The 10,793-nt window shown below is 35.3% G+C and overlaps 1 protein-coding gene across 1 annotated transcript in view; it reads right to left on the bottom strand.

Moving 5' to 3' along the window:
* The window catches only part of LOC117108084 (microtubule-associated protein tau-like), a 59,066-nt gene extending 49,094 nt beyond the window's left edge, over positions 1-9,972 (bottom strand). Inside the window, exon 1 of the mRNA XM_033249963.1 lies at positions 9,582-9,972. The gene's annotated coding sequence lies outside the window, so the exon portion shown is untranslated. The remainder of the gene's footprint in view (positions 1-9,581) is intronic.
* Positions 9,973-10,793: the final 821 nt, after the last annotated feature.

The following is a 10,793-nucleotide window of genomic DNA, read 5'->3' on the forward strand; positions in this document are numbered from 1 at the left end:
GGTTGGCTTTAATTTTCAAATTAAATTCAAATATTACATTTCATAATTTTATTTGATAATTAAGGTTTTAGTTCAAACACAGATAATATATTTAAATTGCTTACTAGCCAATTTCGGGATCAATGCAAAGAATTAAACAATTCTCTTTATATTCCTTTTTACTCAAATAAAAGGTAATATATAACTTTGATACTTCAATGATATAAAAAAAATAAATGTTTAATTTTATTAGCTTAAAACAGACAGAATATACTTTTAACTTCCTTCTTAAATTTATTAAATAATTTATTAAAATAAATAATTTTGATTCCACATTCATCCAATTCGTCTATTGAAAATGTTAACATGCTATGTTCACTTTTCCTAATTGGTTATGACTAGCACAGCTTCATTCATGACAGATCCACTTTAATTTATCATTATTGTTGCCAGATTCTTAATAACATTTTTTGGAATAATGTCAATCACATCATCTAATGTCTGTGCACTTCACAGTTGGCACATGTTCTGGCAATAATTCTAAAAATATCCTCACAAAATTAACGGCACAACAAACAATAAAGATTCTAAACTATCGCTGCAGGTTATACATTGTATTAGAAAATGCCACACAAATTCTAAATGTGATTAAGAAAGAAATAGAACTGATGTTTTAAAAGCTTTCGAATTGACTTACTCAGAGTGTATTGTGATGACAAATTAATGTATTCGATTTATGTGTTGATTTATTTAATTTATTTTCGAGAAAAAATATATTAAAAGGATTAGGGAATTTACTTCTCCTTTAATGAGTTCTGTTTGACGTTTGTGGTGTGGTATTTGCAAAGGTGTTTTTTAAATCCAATATGAATATTATGTCTGAACGAAAATTGGCTTTACAAATTGACTTTATATCTTTGAGTGCATTAATTGATAATGAATTAATTAGGAGAGAAACTTAGCACTGTATATTGATTTTATCACAATGAGGTTGGTCTCTTCGACTTTGTCAATTATTGATCATTGGAATATTTTAGATACATTGCATGAATGAAGATCTTTTCAAATTATATATATATGACTCCATTTGAAAGAATGCGTAATTTTCAAGTCAGGAACCGTCTCGTATTAAAACATTGTTTAAATAAACCTTGCAGCTTGTTTCTCAATATTGTAACTCTATAAATTGTTACAAAACGCCTAATTTATTTCTTGGTATTTGGATATTTCTGTGCTTGTATTATAAAGTAAAGTACCGTATCTAAGGGAATGGAGATGTAATTCCGTATGAACTGTTTTGATTTCCATCCTTTATATATCCTATTTTACCTCATTCCTATATGATTTCCCTTAATTTCCCATCGTATCCCCTCCAAACCATTCCCCCACGTTAATACTCCTTTTTATGTGTAAAGGAATAATTATAAGTTATGATATTAATAGTTCTTTATTCTTCTGCCAGTCTTTTTCAGACACTTTTACGTAAAATGAGTTGGCAGGGGCGAATTTAGCAGGAGCGGATTTAGCATGTCCCCTCCTCACAGGGTAGTGTTGTCTCTCGACCCCCCCATTTTTTTTGGTCCCGTTGTTGTTCCCTCACTTTTCGGAAATCTCTGAATCCACTGGTTGTGCTTGATAACTACTGCCTCCACATGGCAATGTTCACGAATATTCACACACGTAACGGTATGTGCCACTTACAATAGCACGCGCACCACCACCACCACACCACTGCACACGCAACTTTACACACACGCACACGAAGTACGGTACTGGTATTATTTATCTGTCATCTGGCCTTCCATGCTTTTACTCTGCCTCTGTGAGCCTAATGGCACGAATACTGATCATTTAGCTCTTCATTTTTTTACTTTTCTTAACGAATGATTAACTAGAATTACGATACAGCTCGTTTATATTTTACCTTACTGATTGGTGCTGTCTGAACGAGCGCATAATCGTAATTTATAAATGCATCTGCGACGGACAGAAATAGACACTTTCAAAAGGTTAAGCGAAATACACTTGTTTACGGGTGTTGGAATGAAATTAGCATCTGCTTCACGTTTTAGAACCGGTATGTGACATTGACATTAGGGCGTTCGAAGGGTGTTTCATAAAATGTTTATATAAAATATTTTACATGATATTAAAAAACGTCCCTTGTAATACTTAGATTGCCATGTACATTATAATACTCAACCATGTGAAGTCATTCAAAAAGACCGACTTTCCGTAAGTGGTCTTCATACGGGATCATTTTATGGGCTCGTAGTTACGGTGTGATTGAAATAAATGCACCGCGTAGTCATTAGAACGCACTATACGCGCAATTAATACGTGACATGTAAGACTGCCGTTTTAATTAACGTCCGTCGTGTGCTTTAATTATGTTTAAAAATTAATCTAATAACGTCACCTTCGTAGTGTTTTCCATTGGACGCGCTTTACAAAGAACTAAAACAAAAATCGTCGACGTCTACGAGAGGGGCAGATATGTAGTGTTAGTATTTACATTACTTTAGTCCTTTGATCCATTAAGTTTGGCAATGAGTCGTATTGTTTGAAGTTATTAGTTAATTAATAAGAGAATACAAGATTGATGCAAGATCCCGGTAGTTCGGATCGCCTACTGCAATGTCACCGTGTACCTCATTGATAGCAATATCGATTTCGATAATCAACGACGATCCGTTCAGACTGCCACCGACAGTCACTGGTTGGCATAGCGTCGGGCATGGGCAGCCGATTTCGTCTGCAGCCGATCGTGACAACAGCAGGCTGTGGACCTGCTTGTGTGCAAGAAGTCACTATTTTTACGGTTTGGAAACCACACTCAACAAACAGGCCTACTGTGAGTCACTGAAATTTCCTGTTTTGGAAAGCAATAATTAGGCCTATGTGATTATTATGGAATATACTATAGGCCTAGCATTATGAGACATCATTTCTGTTAGCGAACTGATCACATAATCGCCATCGAAGAAGTTATTGATTGTTATACTATATTTATTTTTGAAATGCAGAATTCATTGTGGTTGACTAAAAAAGAAATAGGCAAGACCGCGCGTTAAGTAGTTTGGGATGAGAAATATTTCAAGGGGCTTAAATTTGAGTTATATATCACTTATTTTACTTTTATATCATAACCAGTTATATGTTTATTTTTTATGAATGTTTGAGTGTTTTCAAATTCAAAGATCCGTCCATACGGTCATGTTTTCAGCGACAAATTAATACTGTAGTACCTGAGATTTGTACTTTGGTGATAAATTAGGTAAAATCACAGATATTTCTCACAGAAAATTGGGCAGTGTGGACAAAGCATTATAAACGAGACTGTCTATCTTATCAGACATTTCGATCGTTGTTTTATTGAAATCGAAACTAGTTCACTTCTTTCAAGACGATGTAACAATTTTATTTTACTACAAGTGGGATGTATGCAAATGAATGATTAGCCCGCACTGTGGTCCAGCAACTAATGACCGTGATTCACACTAGTGATAAGGATATCTGATATTTTTCCTCAGTTTATCGACGAGTCTCGACTGTCTATTGTAGAGCGTCTATTTATTAAAGGCTTTATATCGGGAGGTTGGTCAGTACGTGTAATGACGTCATCATCTCATGCACATCTCGGGTATTGTAGGACTGTTGTACAGGTACTTATTGATGGATAAACTATTGTTATACCTCTATTTTGTATATAGATATCGGTTCTAGATACACCCGTACCAGAACGTATGAAAGTAACAGATTGTTATTTTGAGGTTATTATGGCAGTAACATTGACGTTATTGTTTCATGTAGCCTATTTTTACCTTGAAGATAATATTAACAGCGTAAAGCTGCATTCACACCACCGGATCCGAACCGGAATTCTGACGGGTTTTCGATACGCTGAATTAATTCCATACTATCGTTATACACTATCGCCTGCAGCATTCGGTGATGCTGATTGGTCAGTCGAATCAGGGAGCATTCTCGATTGCGTCGGGGACTGCTACGCATATACATATATACATACATATAAATGCTAATAATCTGTTATAAATTAATTTTTCGAGAATTTTTGAAAAACAAGGGAGTAGTGCTATGGGTCTATAATTGGTGAATTGGTGGGGATCATTATTTTTTAAAATAGGTACAATTTTTGCAATTTTTAGAGAACTTGGAAACTTACCAGACTGAAATGAAATGTTAAAAATGTGACACAATGGTTTACATATAAATGGAGAAACTTTTTTAATAACATCTGAATGAATATCATCGGCGCCTGGACTTTTGTTAGATTTGAATAAGTCAGTAATGTCGAAAGTTACGAAAAGTTGTCTGAAACATCCACTATCTACAGTTTGAATACATAGTGTTCCGACGTTTTCCGGCGCGGCGTGTGTCTCCGACCTAGAAATTAACGAAGCCATGAAGCCAACGTGAGCCTCAGAATACACTGGGATGATTACATTTCAGACATTATAAGCATATGCTTCAAGATCCAAAGACGAATACAGATCAATATTTCTTAGCGTTCAGCTGTTCTTTGTTCTCTAACTCGGCTGTCTTTGCATAGAATATTGTAATACTGATGAATACGCTAACCCCTAGGGGTTTTCCAAAATGTATGTCAACCAAGGTCAATGACCCCAGTCTAGAAGATGTTGCGATGATTCATTCAAATATCATCATTGGACCTACTTGAAAGACATCAAAATCTGAGCTTTTTAGATGTCTTGTTGAATCAGGGAGGCGTTAAACTCTTATTGGTGTCACTGACATCAATTAATCATAGACATTATTTTGTATAGGCCTATATAAATTCATTGAATATCTTAAAGAAAAATACCATTGTATTATAGTAATTATGATAAATATTGGAGAAAAATATTATTGGTCGATCATGGTTCGAACCGAAGACCCATTACCGTTCGGTTGCTCTACCAGATGAATATGAGGCCCGGATCGGTACTGTGCCCTACTGCCTACTCCGTTGATATTCCCATTAAAAACGCTGTGCCCGGCTTAATGTGCACACGGGTCATATTGCACAGGGAACCAATGCCTTCGAAGGACGGTGTGCCATCGTAACCTGCATTTAAGCCCGCCAGTTGAAACACAAGGAAAACAGCGATGAGAATTGAACCGGGGACCAAAAGGTCTCGGTGGTTCAGTGCACGGGGCTAGGCCTACCACTTGAGTCGACTGGAGCTAAGCCGCTCTCAATCACATGATACCGGTAAATTGTTGTCGGATCCGATATAAACATGAACTACACTTTTTTTTTTTTAAGAACACGTTTTATAAGAACATTGAGGCTGAAATTGCTTAAAAATTAAGAAAGTAAGAACAAATTGAGGCTGAGGTAGAATGTCTAGAAAAACCCAAAAATAATATCTGTACCTTATGTGCAGTAGGTGTGACTATGTAATACCCTCTATAATACAGTACAGTAGGTGTAACTACCTCCCATTTGGGGCCATTTTTTAACCGGGGCCTTTTTTGTGGGCCCATTTTTTTCTGGGCCTTTCTTTCATGGGTCATTTTTTTGCAGGGCCGCTTTCACCTCCCAGTACAATGTATACTGCTGTACAATTTTCTATGTTTGAAAAGTGTGTAAAATAAGAACAAAATAAGAATATTTTGAGCCTGAAATTGGCCAAAAAATAAGAACACTGAGTCTGGGCAAAATTTTACTGGTTCTTATTAAAAAAAAGTGTATTAAGGAAAAACAATTTAAATAGTATTTTCAGAGAGAGAGATAAAACATTGTCCCCATCGGGGTGGATATGATAAGACTCCCGAGCCTTTTCATATTACCTTTCGTTTTATCGACTAATTGAGATATGATGAAAAAGTAGGATTTAAAATTTGGCCTACTTATTCAGCTTAACTCTTCACACCATATTAGCCTAGCCATCTTATTCTGATGCCCTAATATATTTTTGTTAAACACTATAGTAATATCTTCAGAAATAAATTAAGACATCGCTGAAGTTATGAGTGTTCTAAATTTTTGCCAATTTCATGCTCAAAATATTCTTATTTTGTTTTTACACACTTTTCGAAAATGGATATTTATTATTATTCAGCAGTATATCACTGTACATATTTTGTTTTATTACATAGTCGCGCCTACTGCACATAAGGTACAGATAAGACCAAAATAATTTTTTGTTTATTTTCAATTTTTAAAAAATAAAAACCTCATTTGACATAAAACCTCTGAGCCTCAATTTGTTCTTATTTTGTTCTTAAGGTGTTGTTATAAAAACGAAAAAATGTGGCGAGATTGTGAGAGGTGCGCCACAGACTGGAATCTTCAAACCACCTGTTAGTGTACACATGGACGAATATAAATATATTTTATTCCTCCACTCTATTCAGTAGTATTATCCTATCCATGATGACGTAATAATAAATATGTAAATGAGGTTGTAACAGTGTGAGATGGCAGCCAATCAAAGAAGGGAGAACCCATAGATTATAATTGTCAACACGTTTTGAGAAGCCCGTTTTTATTTCAGCTAATGTATCTTCTTTGCATCTGAATTTTAATGTGAACCTTCACTGATTTCGTTGTGCCTATCTCGGCAGTGTGACTTACTTTATTTACTTGCTCCTTTTTTTTTTATATCAAGGGCACGTGGATAAATTTACGCTGTTCGAATTTCAAAGCGACTTCTAGTAATTTTGATGAATGAGAGATTTTTGTTTAATTTAGATAATTCCCAACGATTTGTGACCTAATTGCCTCGTAATAACTATTTCTTTGTCTGAAATTTAATTGATTGACGAGTCGCTCGTATTTGGTTTGAATTGTCGTTTATAGTATTGTCTCTGAGGTATTTAGGTATTTTCTTATTCAGGTTCGGAACAAGGGTCTTCATTTTTTATCATTCATCAGCAATACTGCAATAACTTTATATCGCCGTCCTGTTATCATTATCGTCAGTAAAATCATCACCAAATTATGAATCAATTCATTCTGATTGCATTTATTGTTTGGTGCAGTATATTTTTGGACATTTTTATAAGCAAGATCGATATACGGTACCGATACCGATATCATATCATCAATGTCACTCATCATCTTAAAATATAAAAATTATAATCAGTAAGTCCGAATTGAATTGCTTATAGTACTTTGTACTTCTTGTAAGTTATCACCGTTGAAAATTAAAACGAAAAATGTTGCCGATGTTTAAATATTACCGGTACTGTTTCTATAGACCGTTAAATCGACTGGTAATCAATTTAAGGATTTCCCTGGTAAAACCTCTGTAAATCAGTGACAACGGCATTGTTTGATCTGTGTTTCATTAAACGTTAATAATCTTATTCGACCCTTTAAATGACCAATTAAATGTTAAGGTATTTTCCAGAATTCATCACACGTATAATATTAATTCTTCGCTACAGGCTATTTCATGCGCAGGGATAAAGGGTTTTAACGAGTTTATATGTAGGCCTAGTTGAGCTGTTGGAAATGCAAATGAGGTAGGCCTATTATGTGTTTATAGGGCTATATATTGAACGTTTATATGTGTGTAAAAAAGATGCCCTGACCGAGATTGATGCCCAGACATTTTGCCGACGACTTAACCACCTGCTGTGCCACTGCATAGACACCATAAGGTCCCGGGTTCGAATCCACGCTTGCAGATTCTTCTCCTATAACGCCCGAGCTAAGCACAGGGCGGTATAGAGTTTGCCTCTTTATTGTAGTATATACTTAGTTCTTTTAGTTTCCCCCTATGGATACTTCTAAGCCTGTCTCTTATACGCATCTAGATGTGTATAAGAGACAGGTAATACCCTCTATTAGCCCTTTGTTCCTTAAATTTAATAGAGCACTGTTTATACTACTAATCAGCCAAGCAGCCACGCCCATTGTCACTGAATCATTATTTTGAGCATTTTTTTTTTATTTATTAGAATTTAAGTATTACCATATCAATAGTGATTTAAATATTTAACTCAAAATGCTTACATACAGAAAGAAAATCGCTTTATAGAAATAGAGATTTTGTTTTCGCAGGCTTCGAACCTATTCGCATTAATTTTTTCTTAAATACTGTTCTTGGAGATGCATTTCTGTATTATGGTTACGTTGTAAAATTTTGTTATAATTTGCATCCATCTTGCAAAACTACCCTCATCAATCAATAGCTTGGTTTCGTAGTAACCGCTAGAGTTTCACTCGCCTGGTATTCCCGGGAAACACTACTCCCCACGACGATTCCCTGGACTATTCCATGTAATCACACATCTAATGGCCCAGGCGTATATAATGAACAGGAATTCTGTAATAATATAAATACATTCAATGCAGAGTCCGTTGCCCTTTAACAAGGAGATGCGGCTTCGTTTACTATAATTACCTCTTCATTAGGACTCGCAGAAACGAATTAATTACACGCGACAATCGGGCGACCGTTTTGCTGTATAGGCAACGGTACTAAACATAATTCGTTAAATATATAGCAAAAGCATTACGGTAACCTCTTGCCGTAACCTTTTTAATGTTTGCAAAAAATATGATGTTTTTTAACGTGTAATGCGTTTGTACCATTTAGCTTTATTCTGCGTCATCAATCTTACTACTGCTGCTACCGCCGGTACGCGCCGGCGCGGCGCGGCGCGCCGGTGCTGCTGCTACATATTACTATACTGCTATATCGCCATCAGCGTCATTATCATTAAATCATGATCATCGTCATCATAGATCATCATCATCATCATCGTCAGTTCTCATCATCACCAACATGATCATCATAATCACCTACATTCCTATTTTTTAAATAATATTTATTATAAATTCTACAATTATGACATTGCCAAGACCGGCTTTGAGGTTAGAATTATCATGATCATTAGGTCTACTAAGAACTATTCCATGTCCTTTGTCATTACTTGCGAGTTAAAGCGCATTAATTGTCACTATGGTACTGAGTCTTAGTAAGTGGCCTTTAAACCAATCGCATCAACACTGTGATATAACACTCTTAAGTCAGAACAATCGAATCTATTCCCTGTGCGATGCTAAATTGGGTTTACCGTTTTAATGAACAAATTCTCAATTCACCGACATTAACTGTATTATCCCATAAAATATTGTCTCGCATAATAAGCCTTGTGTCAGTCATTTACATAATGATATTACACAATTTGGGGTTTTCTCTCTCTCTCTCTCAGATGTATATTTTCGTTTTGATTTGTAAAGAAAACCTAAACCTCCGCCGTATGTAAAGAAACCCATATATATTTATTCTACAAAATGTTGGAAAGTGCAAAATATAATACGGTGTGGATTGGTGTAATATCAATGAATATTAGGCTTAATTGCTTTTACAACCACATTGCATACGTCACGCCCGAGTTGTTTACTTTGAGAGACGTTTTTTGGATGATATCGAGGACATGCTAAATGTTCAAATATAAAATATTTTCTGTGCGCAGAATTTAATTGATGATTTATGTTGTAGATATATACGTTATGGTTTGTGCATATTATTTTCATAATTATGCATATCCTTAGCGCTATTACACAGAATGGTAGAAATAAATTAAGATAGATGAAATTAAAAGGTTGTGTCTCCTACCTTATTATTAAGAAATGAATATTATCCTTTTAACACTGATGATACGATATTTGCCTCAGAAAAACACTCGATGTTAGATCCCGACAAATTCAAGTGTAATTCTCTAGAACAGAATGGAAATGCCAGCTCTCCCGCTTATGAAAACATACAAGGAGCAGGTTGCGAGTAATGATATGACGCGGTTAAAGGCCAAAACACTGCGAGCAGACGATCTTATCGTTATTCTGTCGGCGATATAAGAAATCAATAATCGTCTGCTGTCTTTATTCCGAGTTGTCCAATCATGTGACGTGTTTTAATTTCTTCGATTTTTACCGTTTCTTAGTCAATACCTGTTTATCGGTTTGCGTTTGGGTACTGTATCCGTCTAAATACGATTACGTAACCGTTGCTGCCGAAACAGGAGGCCCTGGAGAAGTAGCCTCCACAGCGTTATTATGATGGTGACGTCACACGAATTAAAGCATTATGCTTGCTTAGTATGCCCGGATCTTAGCGATTAACTTATAACTGACTTAGTTATTACAATTGTATTGAATATATTCTCATACTTGAAGTGTTACGAATATAGCAGCCAGGGACCAAAAATATTTCCTGACGACTTACCAATAGAGCCGTAGTATCTCCCAGGGAAACGGTCTGAAAATGTTAGAAACGCCCCTCGATATCATAAATAGATATTTGTGGTCAAATAGCGTTATTGACTTTAGGATAGAAAAGTCTCATTATGATGCGAATAGACCTACCAGGGAGTCACAAACCACAGGACTCGTAGGTGGTTTGTGGAGCCCCTAGATCAACGACTATTACTGTACAGTCAGACCTTGACAATAGGAAAGGAAGGAGAACATCATTAAATCCACGTTTGAGTGGGTTTTTTTTAAATATCATTTCTCAGTAAAATCATGATTAGTATTATGATAACGTTTGTTTTAATTACTGTTTGTTTAGTTACTGTACTTACTTTGGTTCAGATTGAAAACTGATCTGAAATTAATCTGATTTAGGGTGACGATCATATGTACATTTGAACGCTGATCAGTGATAGAATAAGTACCATCTTTTATTGATAAGTACCATCTTTTATTGATTTTGTATATAAACTGTTAAGTAATGTTTCGTTACTGTTCCAAATCCTGACCACCTAGCCAAGTAAACCTATATATATATATATATATATATATATATATATATATATATATACACACATAC

This window comes from Anneissia japonica, unplaced genomic scaffold (assembly GCF_011630105.1).
Source record: "Anneissia japonica isolate Jap-2015-1 unplaced genomic scaffold, ASM1163010v1 scaffold287960_len3192837_cov198, whole genome shotgun sequence".
Classification (NCBI taxonomy): Eukaryota; Metazoa; Echinodermata; class Crinoidea; order Comatulida; family Comatulidae; genus Anneissia; species Anneissia japonica.